At 36.5% G+C, this 21,534-nt stretch overlaps 1 protein-coding gene across 5 annotated transcripts in view; it reads right to left on the bottom strand.

Moving 5' to 3' along the window:
- Window positions 1-21,534, bottom strand: part of Arms (Ankyrin repeat-rich membrane spanning) — a 761,760-nt gene that overhangs the window by 139,135 nt on the left and 601,091 nt on the right. Inside the window, exon 1 of one of the 5 annotated variants that reach the window (XM_067103941.1) lies at window positions 3,575-3,751. The exons of the other annotated variants lie outside the window; for them this stretch is intronic. The gene's annotated coding sequence lies outside the window, so the exon portion shown is untranslated. Of the gene's footprint in view, window positions 1-3,574; window positions 3,752-21,534 lie in introns of those variants that run through there. 5 annotated transcript variants of the gene reach the window in all.

The following is a 21,534-nucleotide window of genomic DNA, read 5'->3' as shown; positions in this document are numbered from 1 at the left end:
ATAAGGCCAAGTCTTGCAGTTAAAGCGCGTGTTGATGGACTTCACCCCGTGAGGATGAAATACACGTAATTTGAAAAAGTCAGGCTATATATTTTCAGAATGCCGATAACAAGCATTTGAGATTTAATACATGTCGTTAATGAACAGAACTGCTAAATAAGAAAAGAAATGCAAGTACATCGCAAGACATTTACGAACAAAAATAAGCATGTAAAATATTAAATGAACTTATAATCACATACACAACGATAAAACTAGGCCGCTGACTGACGTCAGAGATACAAAGCAATAGGAGAACTAAAGTAATCTCATGAATGGCGTAATCTCATCAGTAATCCCGCATCCCCTCCTCCCTTTTCATTTACGAACATTCATTTCATTTTGTGAAGAGAAGATAATCTGAATAAATCCGGATAAAAACCCCAGCTTAGAAGTGGCGTATTCAGGAGCTCTTAGCACCTGATCCGAAGGTGAGAGTTCATATCTGCAGGTAATTAGAGGCCGCCTTCGCAAAAGGGTATCGAGCTGCTCAACGACTTTTTTCAATTTTCATCTTTGGCAGGCTATGTAAAATTACTCTCTCTAAGACAAAAATGACAAATGTTAACATTAGACATCCGGAAATTACATAATTTTTTGGGAAAAATACAAATTATATATCGGGCTCTAACATTCTTTTACCCTACAGATATTCCTTGCATTCAAAACAAACTACAAGAGAGAGCGAGAGAGAGAGAATATAGTATTTAGGCCAAAGGCCAAGCGCTGGGACCTATAAGGTCATTCATCGCTGAAACGGAAATTAACAGTATGAAGGTTTGATAGGTGTAACAAGAGGAAAACCTCGCAGTTGCACTATGAAACAATTGTTAGGAGAGGGTGGGAACCGCTGGAAGAAGGAGAATATGAACTGAGGTACAGTAAAAGAAATGAGAGAGAGAGAGAGAGAAATAGAAAATACTTAACCATACAAGAGGGATTTGGGAAAAAAAATAAAGATGAAAGCAATCAGTTTTCTTATTTTTTTTCATTGCGTAACAGAAGGGCTCTTTAAACTGTCAATAACATTTTACGAAAAGAACTTCCCCACACACTCAGAATTCAGTATGAAGGACCTACTTCAGCTTTACCTTTGCCCAACTAATTATTTTGGATTTTTTATCACTATCGTTACATAAAGCGTGAAAAAATAAGATACTTCTTTCCAGAATAAAGAAAAAAGGTTTTCTAATATTACTACATGAATACTGTAGGCCCGTGTTGAGCAGTTCTCTATTTCCCTTTCGTAATATTATTATTATTATTACTATTTTGTTGGTGTGTTCTTATTGCATGAACGGAGGCAAATATAACCGGGTTAAATTAATCTACTCCACTATTAGGCACGGCATCCTCTTTCTACATAGTGTAGATTACATCACAATAATCTTGGAACCATGAACACCAGCAATTCTTGAGCGCGATAGAAACTGGTCAAAGAAGAGATTAATTTCTTCATGGGTTCGGCATCATGTTTGTTGAAGTTATTACTTGACAATGACAACGACAAAGCCACTTGACTGCACACCTTCAAAACCAATGGCTAGAACAATACATACAGAGAGAGAGAGAGAGAGAGAGAGAGAGAGAGAGAGAGAGAGAGAGAGAGAGAGAGAAGAGAGAGAGAGAGAGAGAATAACTTCTAATGGCGTAAAATTAGGGCTGATTTACCCAGGCACATTATCTGGTCGCTGTCAAATCCCAGATGAACGAGCTAATTTCCTTTTAAGACAAAGAAATTCCCACACACAAATATGAATCTGTTTCTGAACACAAGAACACTTAAACTGAATTTTCTGTAGAACCTCATGTTCATGGGTAAATATGAGTACGTAACAACTGACAAATGACCTAATAGTCTGTATAGCAAATCTGATAACAGATAGCTCCGGTTTCTTTTAACTGCTCTACTGCTTGCATTTTTTCCCTACGCTCTTTTCGTAGGTTTTCACGCACAGGCAAACTATATATGGACATAAAAATTACTGTCCACATTACCACCCTTTTAGGGTTAATCCAACATTATTTCCTCATTTATCTTTTTTGGCTATGTAGAGCACTAAAAGTGCACCATTACATACATTCCGTGTTTTGAAACATGTTTCAGTCCCACAATCACTAAGAGCATTCTTTGGCTAATGGTCAGCCTTCGACCCTCCCCAAATAAGAAGCACTCATAGTAGATTGGGCTTTTAAAATCTTCCTTATGCCACCAGCAAGATTATTTATCGCAGTGCATTTACCACCGCAGACACGACAGCCCTTTCAAAACAAGACCCTCGCTTAAGGGAGGCAGATTTCATGACAACTGCGCGACAGGTGGAACTCATAAAAAATGGAAGTCTTAACATAGCTGTCTTTGATAACGGAAAAAAAATAGTTGCGTAAAGCATCTTGAACGTTTCCAAAAATAGTCAATTCATATTTTCCTTTTTATAAAAAACTATGAGAAATGGTGACGAACTGAAGTAAAATACAGAATCCACATACTAGAGGCGCAGGAAATAAATTCATGTCCAAATCTTTCCCGGTGACGAGAGAAGACAGCGAGCATGCCCTTAGAAACCTGAACAACGAAAGTAACACTCCAAGAACGAGACACTGCTTTTGGAAATTAAAGCAGAAGGGAGACCTTCGAAGAGAGTCCGAACCACCCAAGTGGTCTCCTTTAAAAGAGAGACGGACGCTTACGGACAGCTATGATACCTTAACACATATTCTCCTGAGGAAGGACTTCCGATCGTTCGGTTTCCAAAGGCTCGAATCAGTTTTTGTTAAGACAGCGAAAAGAAGGTTTCAGTCATCTAGTACTTACATCTTCGTTTTTCAAACCATTATCATTATAATTACACTGATCTCTTCGCTCGATTGTTTTAAGAATTTGGGACACTGCAGTTGTTTCCTCTCTCTCTTAAAACGTTCACAAAGAACTCCTCTCCATGCATAAATAACAATTATGCATTTTTTTATAATCTCATCCTTCGTACCGAAGAAAACAATCAACCTGTCACAGCTGGCGTAGGGCTCAAGCCAAATATACCACTGAGCTTTCCACTAAGTCAGGAGCAATTCATTTCGGGAAAAAATACGAGGCACAAATGTTCCCCTCCGGAAAGCGTCTTGACGCGAGACGTTCTTTTCAGTAGTAAGAAAGACAAAACACGTGAGCTTTTGCGGGGATCGACCAGGAGCACATTACAATGAGTTGCAGAATTGCCCCTTCAAAGGAGTTCAAGAAATCGAATCAAGTACCCACTTTCGTTCACTAAGAAAAAGTGCAAAGTGCACCCACACTTGAGTGATGCAGCTCACTTGTTATCCACTTTCAAGTGTCAGAAAGACACACAGATCCGGAAGAAGTCACGAACCTGCATGGGCGGTCACTTGAATGCACTAATGAAAGGTAATCGAAACCAGTACGCACACGGGTTGCACCGTGCAGATCAGAAACATACATCGAGTAAATCCCCGTATCGTTTGAATCGAGTAAGCTAACAAGTCACCTATAAATAATAACAATTAAGAATACACGTACAAGTCATATACAGGCTCATCTACGTATATCAAATCTCATCGGAATGGGTTAAGCACCATCAGGAACAGCGTACGGACAACGAACAAAATTTGGGATCACGAAATTTAGGGAACCAAGGGGCCGATTAACGCAGGAATCCTGGACGCATGTTACCGGCACCCGTTCCCTCGCAGCACTGAGGGGAAAGGTTTGAGGGGAGTCATCGGCTCTCCCAGGTGCCAAAGGTGTCAGGGGGAGAGGTAGGGGGAAGAGGCAGAGATGAGCGAGCAGGTTGGCCATGGTTAGACGGTAAGGGAAAGGGAGTCAAATAAGAAGGCAGGGAGAAAAGTACCAATAAAAATGAGGGGAGGAAAAAAAAATAAAGAGCTTGAAGGGAAGACCGAAAAGAAGTCGGTGAAAAACAACAACAATGGAAAAAAGCATCGAGCTAGATAGTTATTTACAAGAATTTTCTTTTAAGTTACGAACAGGACAAAATAATTTCAAACAAACAGCAAATTATGCAAATTAAATAACGATAAATAAATTGGACATTAGTAGAAAACTAGACAAGTGAGAAACACGCAAGGAACATGCTCAGCACGATTACATACAGAATACGATCTATGGGTCGGAGGTCTATTGTGGGGAGGGGGTTAGGCCTACATCCAACACCCAACCACCAGCTCGACCTCTACCCCTTCCTCAGCTTCACTGTCACATTAAAAATCTATATGGCGCCATCCTCGAACCTTTATCATTGGAGACCAGAGCGCAAGATTTGTACACCGAGCCTTTCTTACTATCATGGTTCACATTCGGATAAAGACGGCATCGCTTTCACATCGGATCTGAAAAGCTCCCAGCACTTGCCATGTCGAACTGTGATTTAATTGTCGTCGTCAGCCTTTCGGCAAGGCGTTATTACCATGATGACCGCAATAAGTGTTCTCTCAACTAGAAGATAGTACAGTTCAACATCATAATTTTCATCTAACGTACTTAGGTGGAAGAGACTGTAATTCAGCTTTCAATTTAGAAATCTAAGCATGACCCTGCATGAATATGAAAGCTTTACAAAAAAAGGTCTTGAAAGATCAACTTCAAAATGAAAACTTGAAAAGAAACACTCTGGCAAAAAAAAAGATAGCTGCAAGGAAAAAAAAAGAGAGAGAGAAAGAAAAGAGTAGCACCAAACACGGAATCCGCCGCCATGTAAGTTTACTGGGTAAACATTAACCCAAATTGCAACTTCGACTGCTGAGGTGCAGAAGATACGGGGGATCTAAATATATATCCCCTAGTCAACCTTCGCTTCTCACAAGGTGTCTAGTGAAGAAATCATGACAACATCGTCCCGGGCCACAGACAGACCTGAGCAATCTCACTTCTCGGAACTGTAAACACTCGTGCTTCGTTTATGAATGATAGATACATGAAAGTATTATACGCATACCGATATGGTGACCTTTCACAAAAGTTGCACATCAGGTGTTCAAGAGGACCACTGCGTAACATTCATTGTGTATTACGCAAACAACTTCGCATATATTTTACTAACCCGTCACCCTAATGATTTTCTTTTTCTTTTATTAACGCTGCAGTTCTAACAGGATGATCGTTAAGTACGTGGATAAGTGTGATAAAAATATTCTCTTGACAATATGCAAGCTGGCCAGGTACCAGCACTGGCTGCTTATCCTTGGAATGCCACTATGATAGGGAACCCTTTCAAGAACTTATACAAAACGTATGGATGACTTTAAACTCAAAATGCGTTTCTTAATTGTATTATAGACCAAAGTTAATTCACTGTGTCTTCGTCAGCCTTAAATTCGTACCGGGTTATTTCTCTACAAGTGTAAAATACCGATTTTTTTTTACGTTCCAACTCGGTATAATCTCTTTCTGGACATAATTCAGTTTAATTCATGATAAAGAGGATTCCTGATAAACTCTCTCTCTCTCTCTCTCTCTCTCTCTCTCTCTCTCTCTCTCTCTCAAAAATCTATATATAGACTCATAACCTTTCTTGAATAGAATTCCTCGAAAATCATTCATCAGTCATAAATACCGTTCATTTCTGTGATTAAATCTCTCTCTACTGCCTTCAAAACCATTTGTTATTCACAAATACCATTCATATATGTGAATCGACTCTCGCTCACTTTCTCACACACACACACACACACACACACACACACACACACACACACACACACACACACACAAACGAGCGCGCCGCCATTATGGCAATAAGTTTTTGTGCAATGGTCGAACGTTTCTTTTGTCTCTCGGAGATTCTTGAGAGGAAGAGTTTGACAGTTGGCTGAATCCGACGCCAAGGTCGGAATACCCATTAAAATGATGGCAAGTTCTCCATACTCGTTAGATGTACGTACGAACGCAGCTCTTATCAACCCTCTATACATACGCACAAACGGAGCGTACAGGAGGGAATTCCTACAAAGGCGATGATCGTGTGACCCAATGGCCGGCAGCGCCCAGCTAAGGAAAAATCCCAGCATAGATTTCAAAGGTGTAAAGGGGAGCGAGAGGATTAAAGTTGATGCAAGTACACAGAGAGAAATAATGAGCGAGACAGGTGGTGGTGTTATGTCTCTTTTCTATACTTTTCTCTCGACTTAGTTACAAGTTGAATTATAAGAAAAAATAGTGCTTCATTGCGTTTGCGAATAGTGTCTCGCGTGAAATGATTAAATTCTTGTGAAGACTTTTGAGCTCAGTCGTATTAATGTTACACACATAAAAATCCCCAATCAATATCATCCACAGTAAAAAGAAAATATTCTGCTGAAGGCAAACCAACATCGGCAACAATAACAAACCTTTCATCATTACCAGGAGTAACACAGTCAAATCCCTCCGCTGTGATGTGATAATGGATATGGAGTAGATGTACGGTTTTTTTTCTAAGTTTTTTTTTTTTATCTCAATTTTTTTTCCAACAAAAGGAAGCTGGTTTCCTCCCATTGTTCTCTCTCCAATTTGTCAAGGGAGAGGCAACGTGAAGGACGCACGCAGTTTCCAAACTACCCTGAAACTGGCGATAGAATTGTGTGCGGTTTCACCCTTCGTTCTCCTGTACATTTGCTTAGTACTGTACATGATACTTATTTCAGATAAAAGTTCAGTAGATTATAGACTGGTACTTCTCTATGAATTTATTACAGATAACCTGATGCAACGAGTGCTAGTAATTATTCAGTAATTACTGAGAAACTTAATTGGCTAAATCATACTTGAAATCTTTACCTCCCTCTATCTCTCATGTATATATATATATATATATATATATATATATATATATATATATATATATATATATATATATATATTATATATCTGTATATATATTAAGAGAGAGAGAGAGAGAGAGAGAGAGAGAGAGAGAGAGAGAGAGAGAGAGAGAGAGAGAGAGAGAGAGAGAGAGAGATTAAAGATTCCAAGCATGATTTAATTAAATTCCTCAGTGATTACTGAATAACTACTAGCACTGGTTGCATCAGGTTATCTGTAGAAAATTTATATATATATATATATATATATATATATATATAATATATATATATATATGTATGTATATGCATAAATGTACATGTGTATATATATGTATATATACACATACATACATAATCAAACACAAAGGGTGAGAAATAAACTAAGTGAAATCATTATAGAACATAAAGAATAATTTAATGGTGAGAGAAATCCTGGCAAGGCCTCTAGCAACCCAGCTAAGTGGATTCATTTCACTCTCCCCCCTACGACGGTAAACCAGTCGAGACCCAGCTATTAGAAACGTTACGAAATGTTCTCATCTTTATCCCTGATTCTATAACATTATGTAAATTCAAGGTTCTCCTTTATTTTCCCTCCCATACAGAGAGCAACGTAAACTCATTTGACTCCCCTGTCTGACCTTTTCGAGTTCCCCTCCACAATTTTTTGTTCAGTTTGAAATGCTGACTTGACGAATAGTTGTGACATCTTAGGGCAAGCAGTGGCAGCCAAGAGCATTCTTTAAGTTTCGAGGAGATACCAATTACGGCAAGTTTTAAGCGGGAGTGAATGCCTGTTAAACGACGAGCATGAATATGCAATAAGCATAAGTTATTACTGAAACGAAATACATGCATTTAGCGAGTCTACATTAAAGAAATACAGTTACTGAGCAGTCATGATATTCTTTGAATATAAAACAAAGGAGAGAGTGAGGGAGAAAAAAACAAACTTGCCAACAAATAAAATTTTTGGCAGGAAAAAGAATTTTGATTAAAACCTTCAAGAATAATTATAAAATCTTTGAAAGAATAAGCCAATTACACCATCAAAATCCAGGAACAAAAATCGAAAGAGATGGAAAACAAGACATGTACAAAGGAAGTCAAATTTGTATAAAGGCACTGTAGCCTATACATTTCCCTTCTCGAGGTCGTCAAAACAGACAGTCTGTATATAAACCAATTGCAATTGAGTATCTCGCATAAACGTTGCACATACGCTACTCCATACCTCTACGACATGCTGGTTCCTAGCATGTTGGGTACAAGCCTTTTAAAAATAGACTGCCGAGTATGTGTCATAGTTTGTCAAGATTTCAATGACTCTAATAATCATATCTATCTGATGTAGAGTGAGATGCAAAGGAAATGGTTTAGTGATGTGCAAATTAGATTATCCACAGCATGAAATAGTATATTAAGAATTGCCTTCAAAATCATCACTAGTCTGATTATACATAATTTCATATATACCTTGTTTGCATTACCATTTTTTCCAGCGGCAAACAGCAGCTTCAGAATAGGAAATCTCTCACAAAAATATAGGAAATTCAATCATGTTCTTCCCATTTCATCACGAAATGAACGTTAGTTTTTACTGTCTCTTATGGCCTTAGGTCTCTGACGGTCATAACTTCACGAGCAGGTCTCTTTTAATATGGCTTGATTATTTTCCGTGACGTTTAAGACACTGGGCCAAGATGACATAAAAGCACGCAAGATCACTGTCGGTCAGTAACCATAGGTAGTTTTATTGGAAACTTATTTTATGAACATAAAAACATAAGACGTGAAAAAACTACATTAAAATGTGTTAATCCACTTATCTTTATTCCAAACTGAACAAAAGATCGCAACGACACCAAGAGAGCTTCATGTAAATGAGAAAAGAAGGTTTATGGAATAGATTAAGTATTATTTGCAAATGTTCTGTATATCAAAAACGTTTTAACATTGAAAACATTTTTTTTTGTAATTACTGTGCCCATGATTCAGAATTGTGGGTAATAAAGATCAAATCAAATGGAAAAAACTAGTTTCTGTAATGGAAGAGCCTACCAATACCTATGCCCATTTGGCCACGCCCTCACCCGAGGCTTGGCAACTGGGCATACCGTCAAGGACAGGAGGACCTACCACAAAATAATTTGTTGTAGAACGATAAATAAGTGGCCGATCTTGGAGATGGCATTCGTGTGTGTGTGTGTTTGTGTGTGTGTGTGTGTGTGTGTGTGAGAGAGAGAGAGAGAGAGAGAGAGAGAGAGAGAGAGAGATAAAATCTGCCTGTTATACCATAGGCGAAGTACACACAACTTCCATCAGTACAAAGTTTTATTAAGTGTCAATTTTGCACATAACCTTCTTATGGCACGGAAACCACTGGGACGTTGTAAATTAACAATAAGATCAACTGGACAATGAATAGCAGTCTGTGTCACGCCAACAAACCATTGTCTCCCTTACAATTAGCAGGCACGTTGCAGTGTCAGCCAGAAAACTGTCAGTCAATCACCAAAAACACGCAGGATTTCTAAGAACATGCCCATCGCCCAGTGATTCATCCCACATGCGTAAGATCAAATGTGACGTCATTAAATCGTAAGAGAAGAGGTATGGTTCATGCCAACATCTCAGTTGGACACGTAAACTTAAGCAAAGGATGATGTAGCCAACTCTAAAGTTTTATATTCTTAGCCTTTCATGCGCATTTCAACCTTCAATATTTCTCACAAATATATATATATATATATATATATATATATATATATATATATATATATATATATATATATATATATATATATACACACATATATGTATAAATATAGATATACCCACACCCCGACACATACACATATATATTTATACGTGTGTGTATCATATAATGTATGTATGTATGTATGTAATCAAATCGTATACACACCCACAAAGAGACACTACAACGACGTTGGGCTCCAACTATAAGATTGATGATCTAGCTCTTGGTCTGTTGGATGCGCAAAGTCCTGAGGTCCACACAAGACGTCCCAGTCCCTTCCACGCCTCGCCCGTGCTGGCTTAAGGTAGCTTAATCTAAAGCAGGACCCATTGCGACCTAAACAAAGCAACCCACTTCCTAATACCAGGTTAACAAAACGACCGAATACTCAGTCCCGCGCATTTGCTACCATAGTTTATTGGATAACTTTGGGTTTCTGAATGTTTATTTTCCACTCCCCATCATCTGGACATTTTTAAAGGAAGAAACTTATATACGAGGCTTCTTGTTATGCACTGAGAAATAGTCCCCCATAATTATGAACAGCATTCATATGCTTAATTTCTTCTAGCCAGTTTTGGCGCATGAGCAAAATAAAATGATCTTAGCGAGAATATATTATTATTGGCAAAGTAATAAGATGCGTAGATATCTAAAGCTATTCGGTGTACCCTCCTTTTAACACTGTTTCCACCACGATGAAAATTAATTTTTTTTTTTTTTTTCATACCCCATGGGGGTTTAATAGTGTTTCAGCGGAAAATCTTTCGCGAACTTTACTTTACATAATCGAAACAGAAAGGACTGTGCATTCGTACTAAGGAAAATGCAATAAAAAAAGACCCCAACTCATTACGTGAATTAATGCCTCTATATAAAAAGTGCATAAAAGATGCTAATAAAGTCTTTGCAAATCTCTTGCTTAATCAATGGAATGCAACTTTCGTGACATTTATTCCCCATTCTGGAATTTAATTTCAAGTGAGTCAGATGTGCTAGTTTATCAGGAACTCTTGGGTAAAATTGGTTTTTTGGCTTGGTTTTAATTTCCCTGTAGGAGAAAATCCACATAATATTTGTTGGTGTTTACCATTCCTTTCTCTTACTCCACTGTATTTCGGAGAATACATAGAACAAGTATCGCCCATCCCAGAAATAACTTCGGGAGTGTAATAGTTCAGTTCATAAAACTTGAAACCTACCTTGATGAATGACACTTTCTTCCTATAAATGGGAGAAACGGGAGTTGTAGGAGAGCTAGGCGGCGCGGGTATGGGTGAACCAGCAGACTCTATAGGATCCACAGACCTCGTTACGCTGAACCTCGAACCAGCAATTTCCAAAATCATATTTTGATTCTCTTGGTATACCTCTTTTCTTTCTCCTTCTCCAGTTAGAGGTCTTCGAATACTTCCGTTCTCCTCCTCCTCCTCCTCCTCCTCCTCCTCCTCTTCTTCCTCCTCCTCCATCCTGAGTAATTCGAGCTGGAGCACTGGAGGCTTCATTTTCTTTTAGTACTCTTACGTTCCAAGAGTAACTTTTATCCTAGCCATATGTTTTCGCTTGAAAACGACTTCACTTTTTTTGCTGTTCTTACTGATTGTATGAATGCTGTGCGAATGATCAATAACTTAAGTTGTAAATGAATTAAAGAACTCAAATTCTACTTGTAGTTAACAAACTTTTGTCTGACTTTCACCAGTTGACTGCATGCTTCCACCATCTCTACGACAGCTTTTTCTAGGCTCCAGTGTCTCATCCACTTTGCCCCTAACGCAAGTAAATGTGAGAACACAATGAAACAAGGTCTGGTTACATAACATCAAACGAGAAATGATAAAGCTGCCAGGAACAGTCGAGTAAGCGTCTTAATCACAACGGCTAAGGAGAATAGTAAAAAATGGTCAATAATTTGGCTCCTGCGTGAAATGTGAATGTAGATAAGGTCTAGTTCAAAAGATTCCACATCACAACCACACCTACAGGATCCTTGCGGCTGTGCGTTACGCAGACGCGGCGATTCAGATGCTTGTAGAAAGTACAATTGCGAAAGGGCACAGTTATCACGACGACGTTCAGCGCATCGTGTTGCTCTTCAACACCTCAAACAAAAAATCGAATTTCATATGATATTTCTATTGCAAAAATGTCACACGAGTCGTCGGTTACGTGCAGCGATTGGGAAATTCTCCCCTGATCAACTATATTATTAACCCTGATCTCCACTGCCTAAAAGTCATGCACATTCACTATCAAAACGACTACAGCGTAACGAGAGCTATTCTCTCATATACCAGAAAAGCCGCCGACTTATCAGTGACATACTTTTATCGCTGAAGATAAACTTCTTAATCTGAAGGTCTTTTACCAAATTTCTTGATAAAGTCTGGTGAGGCTGCACAGAACTGGAGTATTTAGCTTTGATTAACCGATTAAAGTTCTTGTTTAATTTATCAGTGGCCTTCATAATTTAAAAACTCAGATACACCCTTTGCTATATCAGATATTAAAGATACGTCAAATAGTGGAATGCAACGGATCAAGACAGTGATAATTGAAAATTCTATTAATAACACTGAAAAATAACAGCATAGGACAAACTGCAATAAGGCCAATGTTTAGACAATAGACTACACAAACTCACTCTCTCTCTCTCTCTCTCTCTCTCTCTCTCTCTCTCTCTCTCTCTCTCTCTCTCTCTCTATAAATATATATATATATATATATATATATATATATATATATATATATATATATATATATATATATATATATATATATATATATATATATATATATAAAAGATGCAATCAGACAACGTGGGCTCCGTGGCTAAGTGGTGCTACTCTCAACTAACGTTGCCAGGTCTACAGATCAATTCTGGTTACCCCAAAGGGATAACTGGCGTAAGTTTATTCATGTAATATAAATATATATATATATATATATATATATATATATATATATATATATATATACATTATATATATATATATATACATATATATATATATATATATATATATATATATATATATATATATATATATATATATATATATATATATATATATATATATATATATATGTATTAATTTAAGTATATATGAGCGCTGTGTGCGCGTCATAACTGCTGAGCTGTAAGGTTAAAAATAAAATATACGTAGGTTCCTCGCGTGTTTGAAACACGAGTTCGAATAAATATCATGAGCATGATATTTGAGTCATTTGTGCATTTACGGTAAATATACAGTAATCATATTAACGTGTTCACTGGACTGTTAGTCTTGCGATCAAGTGAGTCACGCAACCCTGGAGGGGGTGACTTTTTCTGATCTATATAGAAATTATTGACTGAACTCCAGTGAAATTATACAAGATAAACTGAAAAGAAAATTATACCTGTCCCATCTCAGAGTGTCTCAGTTAATAATGTTAAACTCGTTTAATTAATAGAAACTTTTAACATACTTTCAATAAGAAAAACTCACAAACAATGAACGAAACTTTTGTAATTGAAAGCAAAGAGTAGGAAATGTAGATTGACAACAATATACATTACATTACGGTGCCATAAATTTAAGTGATGGGTAAACGGTGCAATTGTTAACCGTATTGAAATATAAGTAATGGATGAAGAAAGTTTGCTTGTGCCTGGACATAAGGAGTACATAAAATTATGTTCACTGAAATTTTAAAAGATTTAGGCGCTCAACTATTTTCAGTGATGGTTGCAAAACTTTTACGCTTTCCGGGTTTGACCTAGGGGTGTCCACTCTCGATACTAAATTTCTAATGTTCATAAAACAAATTTTACCGCCACATGATCAGTCTTGGAAGCAGCAATGGTCATTAAAACATCGTCGTAGTTGTGGTTGAAATCACTAACCCCAACCCAGCCCCTTTGTCTACCTAGCTTGCAATTTCTATTACACAACTTACTTGCTAAAATGACATCGGATTTAAAGATTTAATCAGCTAAAAGACCCCGTATTTAGGAAGTAAACTGTACAGAATAACATATATATGTATATATATATATATATTAGATACATATATATGAGCATATATACATATATATATAAACTTTGTATATATTTGTATATACAAGTCTACGCCAGAAACGACAGCCCAACAATAAAAAAGTAAGGATTATTTCATTTCCGGTCACACTGCATTATCCCTTTTTATTATAGTTAAAAAGAGAGTGGACGTGCATACCTGTCCAAACCTGGTTCGGCCTCCTGAGCAAAAGTTGGACTTAATGAGATTCTCTCAAGTAATAATAAGTCCAGCTCTTGAAAAGGGCACTTGGAATGATTTGGGAACTACACGGGAATGCAGAGAATCTTTCCTTGTACATTCGTTGAACGAATGAACTACCCAGATGTTACCAGAAGAGTTTTCTGTTCTAATCAAATACAAATGACACTTAAGGCGGAGAAAAAATAGTCACACGTTATGAAGAAAATATTTTTCCCCTGGCTGAAATATTTAAAGGCCAACAAAATAAATCATGTAGGCATTAATGCACCTAGTGTGAAAGACGTATCATAACAAACAGAAAACAATGGCCCTCAATGCAGTACAGCCGGTGTTCTGGTAATTGCATCCACGCTGTCCTTTTATTATTAAGAAGTAACAAAATTTTATCCTTGACTATAATTTCTTACGAAATTTATTCTTGAACAAAATATTTTTTTACGAACTTTACCCTTGAATATTAATGTTTTCTTAAGGACTTCGGACACTTTTCTTTTACAACATAAGACCAGTTTTGCTTGATAATATAGTTGGTTAACTTCTTTCTCACGTATATAGAACAAAAGTAAGGTATCAAAATTACAATTTTAAATGTTACCGTCTTACAAAGATTTTTCCGCGCATTTCCCTGTTCTCGATTTCCGACGGGGGGAAACAAAACAACGGTAAATACACTGAAAAGTTCATCCAGTTCAACTGTATAAATGTACACGGACTGGCGAGGCGAGAACAAACACAATGCAACCTACATACAATTTAACGTTCAGTTTCTGGTAACCGAGCTTAGTGGGTAGAAAACGCATCAATATATTCAAAGTACATACGGCAGTCACTGAATTCCATAAGCAATTCTATTCAGCCAGATCAAAACAATTTTTATTTGTTAAAAGATGAAAAGACACAAATTCGTTTTGGGCTATGCAAAAACAGAAGTGCATTAAGAGAGAAAATACAAAAACAGAACTAGAAAATTGTATCTAAAACTTCACAAAACCCATAGATGACTACTTTGTAGAAGATGAGAACATAATTTGCAGTCATAATAATCAAGTAGAACTCATTTGTGTCTTTTACTCCCGACTTTGAGCACGGATTAACCTCCCTATCTTAAGAACACTTTCTAAATGAGCATACACAGAAGTTTATGACAGAGAAAGCACATGACCATCTCCTATGTAAACAAGAGAATTTGCTAGGTGTCATTCCACAAAAATTCCTAGCAAGGTTAACAATGTCTAGCCAGTCCAACAGAAACAAGAATATCGAGCCACAAGTTGGACAATGAACATCATCAATTTGGGCCTATAAAATACTGTTGATAATAAGAAGCTTGCTTTGTCTGTCTGGGCATGAGAACTATTCTTGAAAAATAAATAAATACTTAAGATGTGACAACATAAATGCGAGTTCATTCCAGGAATGAAACCATCGTACTTTCCATTCAAAGTGGGTATTATTTGAATACATGCTACACATACACACAGTCAATGTACGCACGAGAATTTCATGTTAAGGGAATTTCCTCTAAAATTACACGAACCAGATTTCTCGAGGCATTTCAAGACATGGAAGCCGAAACAGATGGCAGGGAAAAAAATATTTCCTTTCCATATCACAAAAGTCAGTGTAGTTCGAACGCACTCGATTGCTCAACCAATTACAGTATATGTCGCTTCGTTTTGCGTGTCAGTCTAGCGTAGCGGACTTCAGCAGACTCTCGCTATATTCGACGAACCAAATAAACACGGTATTTTAGCTTAAGCGGCGATTAACGTTGTTATTTTGATGCCACAGCGTGTCCTATCGATTAATCAGTTGGTTATCAATCAGTGAAAATGCTCAAACGCGTTCGTAATTAAATATATATATATATATATATGCTTGTGTGTGTCCGTGCTTATGTCTTTGTGTGAATGTATGTATAAAAATCACGGTGTGATAAAAATTTCATATATATATATACATGTCTTTGTGTGACACAAAACACACATTATATATATACAGTAGGTGTGTGTGTGTGTATGAGTGTAGTTATATAAATGTACGCATTTATATATGCATATATTCATACATATGTATACATATGTATATATACTCTTAGAACAGCTGAACATTCAGGAAAGTCTTTGTTCAAGGATTACTAGTGTGAATAGCGCACTATACAAAAGGGGACAACGTGCTGATAATGCAAGCTCCCTTAGTAGATGAAGAACCAACTTGAAACCAAGGAAAAGAAAAAACCCTTTGGGGATACCAGCAAGAAGCTCATGCTCGTAGGTAGTGGGCTTAAATTACCTTTTTCTATTGTTTGCAGGCCTTCCGAAAATGAGTAATAATTAGAAAAGGAGTAGTCACTGTTTCTCAATGCAAGAACCAAAAACCATTCAAGAGAATTATGTGTTGTGCAAGTGTAAAACCATTAAGTATAATATTATTAATATCTCGGGGTTAATATTAATATCCGAATGGAACGGAGAGACAGGAAAAACTTGAAATGACTCTCGATGGAAAATGTGATGATTCCAAAAGTGACAGAAAAAATCATCCTAATAATGCACATCAAAAATATAATTTCTCCTCTAGAACTTATGGTAATACTTCATAAACCCCGAGGTGAAAAACCGATAGAAATAATAAATTAATTCACCCAGTGAGAGGTATTTTTATTTTTTAAAAACACCATAAACACATTTTTCCGCACTTTAAATCCTCTAGCAATCAAAACGCCCTATTTCATTTTGTAAATGCATTAAATAAAGCTTTTCCTCGAAGTAATAACCGCTAGCGCTCTCCCTCTCCACCACAAGATACACCCCACCTTGGATTGGGCTTCAGTCATTTTTTTCGAGTTACCGTATGTTCAATAGGACTCCAGTTTCAAGATCGTCAGGAGACAATGCTCCGGTAATTAAAACTGATATATAAAGACCTACACAAGGCTGCAACGTAAAGTAGCAGTTCTTTTTGTATTATAAAATAGATGACTCTCTCTCTCTCTCTCTCTCTCTCTCTCTCTCTCTCTCTCTCTCTCTCACACACTCTCACACAGGTGTGTGTGTGTGGTACATTATATATATATATATATATATATATATATATATATATATATATATATATATATATATATATATATATATATATATATATATATATATATATATATATATATATATATGTATATATATATGTATATATATTATATATACATACATACAAACATGTATACATATATATATATATATTTAAATATATATATATATATATATATATATATATATATATATATATATATATATATATATATATATATATATATATATATAATGTGTTAATGAAGAGACAAGACCAAGTGGGACCGTCAGCATAATGGGTGTTTCTATCCCAGAAGAGAAAAAAAAAAGAGAACGGAAAAAAAAAAGCAGTAGGCCTGAACCCCGGAGCGACTAACAGATTCTCTCTCTCTAAATATATATATATATATATATATATATATATATATATATATATATATATATATATATATATACATATGAGTCTGTATGTAAATGTGTGTGAAGAGCCAAGACCAATGGGACTGTTGACATAACGGGCGTTTCTAGCCCGGGAGAGAAAAATAAGAAAAATGGATAAAAAAATAATAGTAAAGCTTTACCCCCGGACGGGGGTATGTATACCTGTACATGCATACATATATCCATACATATATATACGTATATATACACATATGTGTTTATATATTTATACCTAAACAAAACATAAATTGTGCATGTGTACATAGACACACACAAGCTGTCTGTACTAATTATTCTAATTTCAACATTAATAGACTTGGCATATTTGAAATATATCGGTACCAAAACTGTCGGGAGTATAATGCATCTTAGATCACTAAGAGGAACTTCATAGTTTTGCAATCTATAATGTTTATACTTGCAGAACTTCTTGCAGGATAATAAGTAAGTTTATACCAACAGAAATGTAAGAAAAAACATTTATCAAATACCTACTGAAAAGTCAGTAAACTAATATAACCTTTCATTTACCCGAATTCTGAAAAAGTCTTCCTGACGTTTACCTCAAATATGCAACCACACTCGGGTTTACTTTTTAAATGCTCTGGATCTTAGCATTCACAATACTAAGGGTCCTTTTATTGAGCACCATTAACTGTACTTTTATAAGACAAACAAAAACCACTGTAAAAAACCAGTGCTATTAAATAAGGACGGGCGTGGTTGGAAAATGCCCAACATGAACAGAGCTCAAAGTCTGAGCTATCACATACCACGGCACGGAGATGATGAAGGGGCAACATCTGTAGATATTGAAGGGCTTGGGAGGGTTTGCCATGGGCATGGGGAGGGGGGGGAGGTGGCTGCTGTAGTGGGTGGTGAATGTGGTTGTTGTTGTTGTTCTTACTACTTTTACTTTTCTTGTTCTTGTCTTTTTTATCATCACTGCTGTTTCTGTTGTGGCTCCGTCTGCCACTGGCATGGTCATTATTGACACTGCAGCTGCGACTCCTGCTAGTTGTAGTGTTAGTACCCCTAAGCGTATTTTCATTGCTGCTGGTAGGCTGGAAAGCATTGAAAGGTCCTCGCATGTAGGCCGGGTTGAAAAACAGCTCCAGATTTCGGCGCATTTTGCCGTTTAGTGGTTCAACGTCACTGTTGGTGTCCACTAATTTTTCAATTAATTCCTTTGGCAAATTTTCTGTGAATATCACTGTTTGAGTACTTGCATAATCTTCACAAATAAAAATGTCATGGTAAAACCTGTTCATTTAAATAAGCATTCACTTTCTTCATATCTATCATGTGTAAAGACTATCTTCCACTACATGTAAGATATTCAGAAGCTGTGATATAAAAGTTGTACTTGAAGAACTTTCGAAGGAAAGAAAATCCTTTATGACATCTTCAACAAATATCATGACTTGACCTGTGGAAGAATCCTCTGTTACGACGCAACTGGAAGCCACTGGATCTACACACTACATTCATGAGCTGGACTCTTCCTTACCTGTCGTCATGTTCTCGCTACAAAATGCATTAAACTCTTAAATAATACTAAAAGAGTTGCATCTCATAAGGAACACTGATTTTCAGGTCAAAACTGGCGTATCCATGAATACCTCCATGGAAAAAAGGTGTAATCATCACTTCTTCAGTATATTTTCGAAAACCACAAAAATAGCAAGATTTTTACAACACTATATCATTGTCAAGCCATTTGGAGTAAACTTGTGTAACGTTGCACTTGAAAATTCGTTAATATGAAATATGTGTTCATGTTATTAGCTCGAAAATGTACAAAAGGAGTGAACACTTCATTAACAAATCACAACACTATCTAGCTGCCACTCCTACGTAAAGTTCTTCCCCATTTCTCTTGAAGCTGCGAACCCAAACGAGTCATCTAGGACATCCCCTGCCGTGGCACTGAAGCCTGCTCCAGTAGCGATGTCCGACAGTCAAATGAGCTGCTACAGAGAGGTCCTGAGCTGTGGAGGCTCTCCCATCTCATACTCCCTTTACCGTTCCCGGAAAGGTCATTCGACGGCACTGGTCCCTTTTTTTCCTCGCCTGGTTTTTTTCTGGATCACAAACGCACTTCCTAGGATTACCCAGAAATGACGTTTGTCCACCACGTAGCTGTTTTTGCCTGGAAATCTCGTAGTCGTTGACCACACCTATTTGTCTTAGTATCGTCTATCACACTACTGGTTCTCGTCAACATTGCGAAAAGCTGCAGATGGAATCACTTCCTCGTGCGCAATGCTAGCACCGGTTGGCGGTCCTCCCAAAGCATCTTACGAAACTCCACTAAAGATCAAGCAGGAATGGGCGACTCTTTCTTTACTACAACCAGTCTTAAGAGAATTGTAAGACCAAAAAAATAGACACGGCAAAACCCGTTTTGTGTGTGCATCGTGCCAAAAAGAATGAGGGACTTAAAACGTAATAGTACCTCGGCGAAAGTAGTGCAGCATCACTTATCTGACATTTACTTATTGGTCTCAGACTTATTACCTGCTTCATCAAACAACTTCTTTATTCTTTGGCGTTGTTTTACCATACTTATTTTCTCTGTCGTTTCCCATTCGGGTTTCTATAACTCCTAAGATCTTATCACAAAAAATTACATGTGTCTTAACCTTAATAAGCGGAAATGTGTATAAACTATTTCACATTTAATCGTCGTGCCCTCTGTGAGTTAATAGTTATGATAGTATCTGATGACATTTAAAATATTAGAGCACAGTGACACTTTTCTACCACATAATTTTGGGATAAGATAATTTTCGACCCATTCAAGTTCCAGGAATTTTCTCTCTCCGAAATATTAATCTCGCATTACCTTTAAATTCTCTCTCTCTCTCTCTCTGTTTGAAATGAGTATGAAAACTTACATATCCTGTTCACAAGCTATTATCAACAACCCTTTTGTCATTTTTTCTCCTCGCCCAAAAAATGAAATCATAATAAAAAGTAGAAACAAGAAATGTTCTTTCAATAACATTATAAGGTCGGAGAATCATTATATTGGCACTCTCAAACTGGAATAAAGGTAAAGAATAAATAAAAAAATGAACTTCTACCTTTAAACAGCCACAATAAAAAAAATGGACAATGACAGCCAAAACTGCAACTTTCTGTAACAGTTCACTATGGACCTCCTATTAGGACTAAAAAAAAAAAAAAAAAAAAAAAAAAAAAAAGGACAAAATTGACGCAAATAAACAGACCAGATTCTTCCTCTCTCAGGGCTTGTTAGTGAGACTGCTTATGAAGACCATAGCTTCAAGAGTATGCAAAAGCATTAAAATATTACGTAATTCCTTGGATTCCTATGACTGTTAAAATTGCTTATTGTCATATTAATCCTGATTCAATAGTTTTGTTTGTTGTTGTATTTCCGTTTTCACTGATATGTGAAAAACTTCAATAATTTGAACAAATAACCAATGACGTGAGTATCCTCACTAGGTAACTCTATCTGTGAGAGAGAGAGAGAGAGAGAGAGAGAGAGAGAGAGAGAGAGAGAGAGAGAGAGAGAGAGAGAGAGAGATGCGTACACACTGCGTACCTCTAGTAGTTAAAAATCGTACAATATCGGTAATCCACAGAAGGGATTCACAGTGCACGTACAAATTCAGTATGCAACAATTGTTTCAGACAGTAGTTAAAGAGCAACAAACTCAGTCAGTACTTGAACTAAATGATCACTAAAGAAAAAACCTCAATGGAAAATAAATTGCACATGTACTTTTTTAAGAAAAATTACAGACCTTAATAATAGCTCTTACGAGTTATATTTTGTGACAGTTTGCTGGAATTAGTAAAAAATATAGAAAGAAATAAAAACAAAACCAAGAACATAATTTTTTTTTTATTGAATCAGCTATTTCACCTAACGGACAATTATAACAGGGTTCAGAAGGGTAAAATTAATAGTTTCAGAAGTTCTTGGCCATACCCAATATTACGTTAGAGGAAAGAAATAATTTCGGTGAAAAAACGTTCGGGTAACAGGAGCTTATGTATACAAACACTCAAAGAAAAACACAAACATTATATATACATATATATATATATATATATATATATATATATATATATATATATATATATACATATACTATACATATATAT

This window comes from Macrobrachium rosenbergii, chromosome 5 (assembly GCF_040412425.1).
Source record: "Macrobrachium rosenbergii isolate ZJJX-2024 chromosome 5, ASM4041242v1, whole genome shotgun sequence".
NCBI classification, from domain to species: Eukaryota; Metazoa; Arthropoda; class Malacostraca; order Decapoda; family Palaemonidae; genus Macrobrachium; species Macrobrachium rosenbergii.
This window is presented reverse-complemented; position numbering and strand designations above follow the sequence as displayed.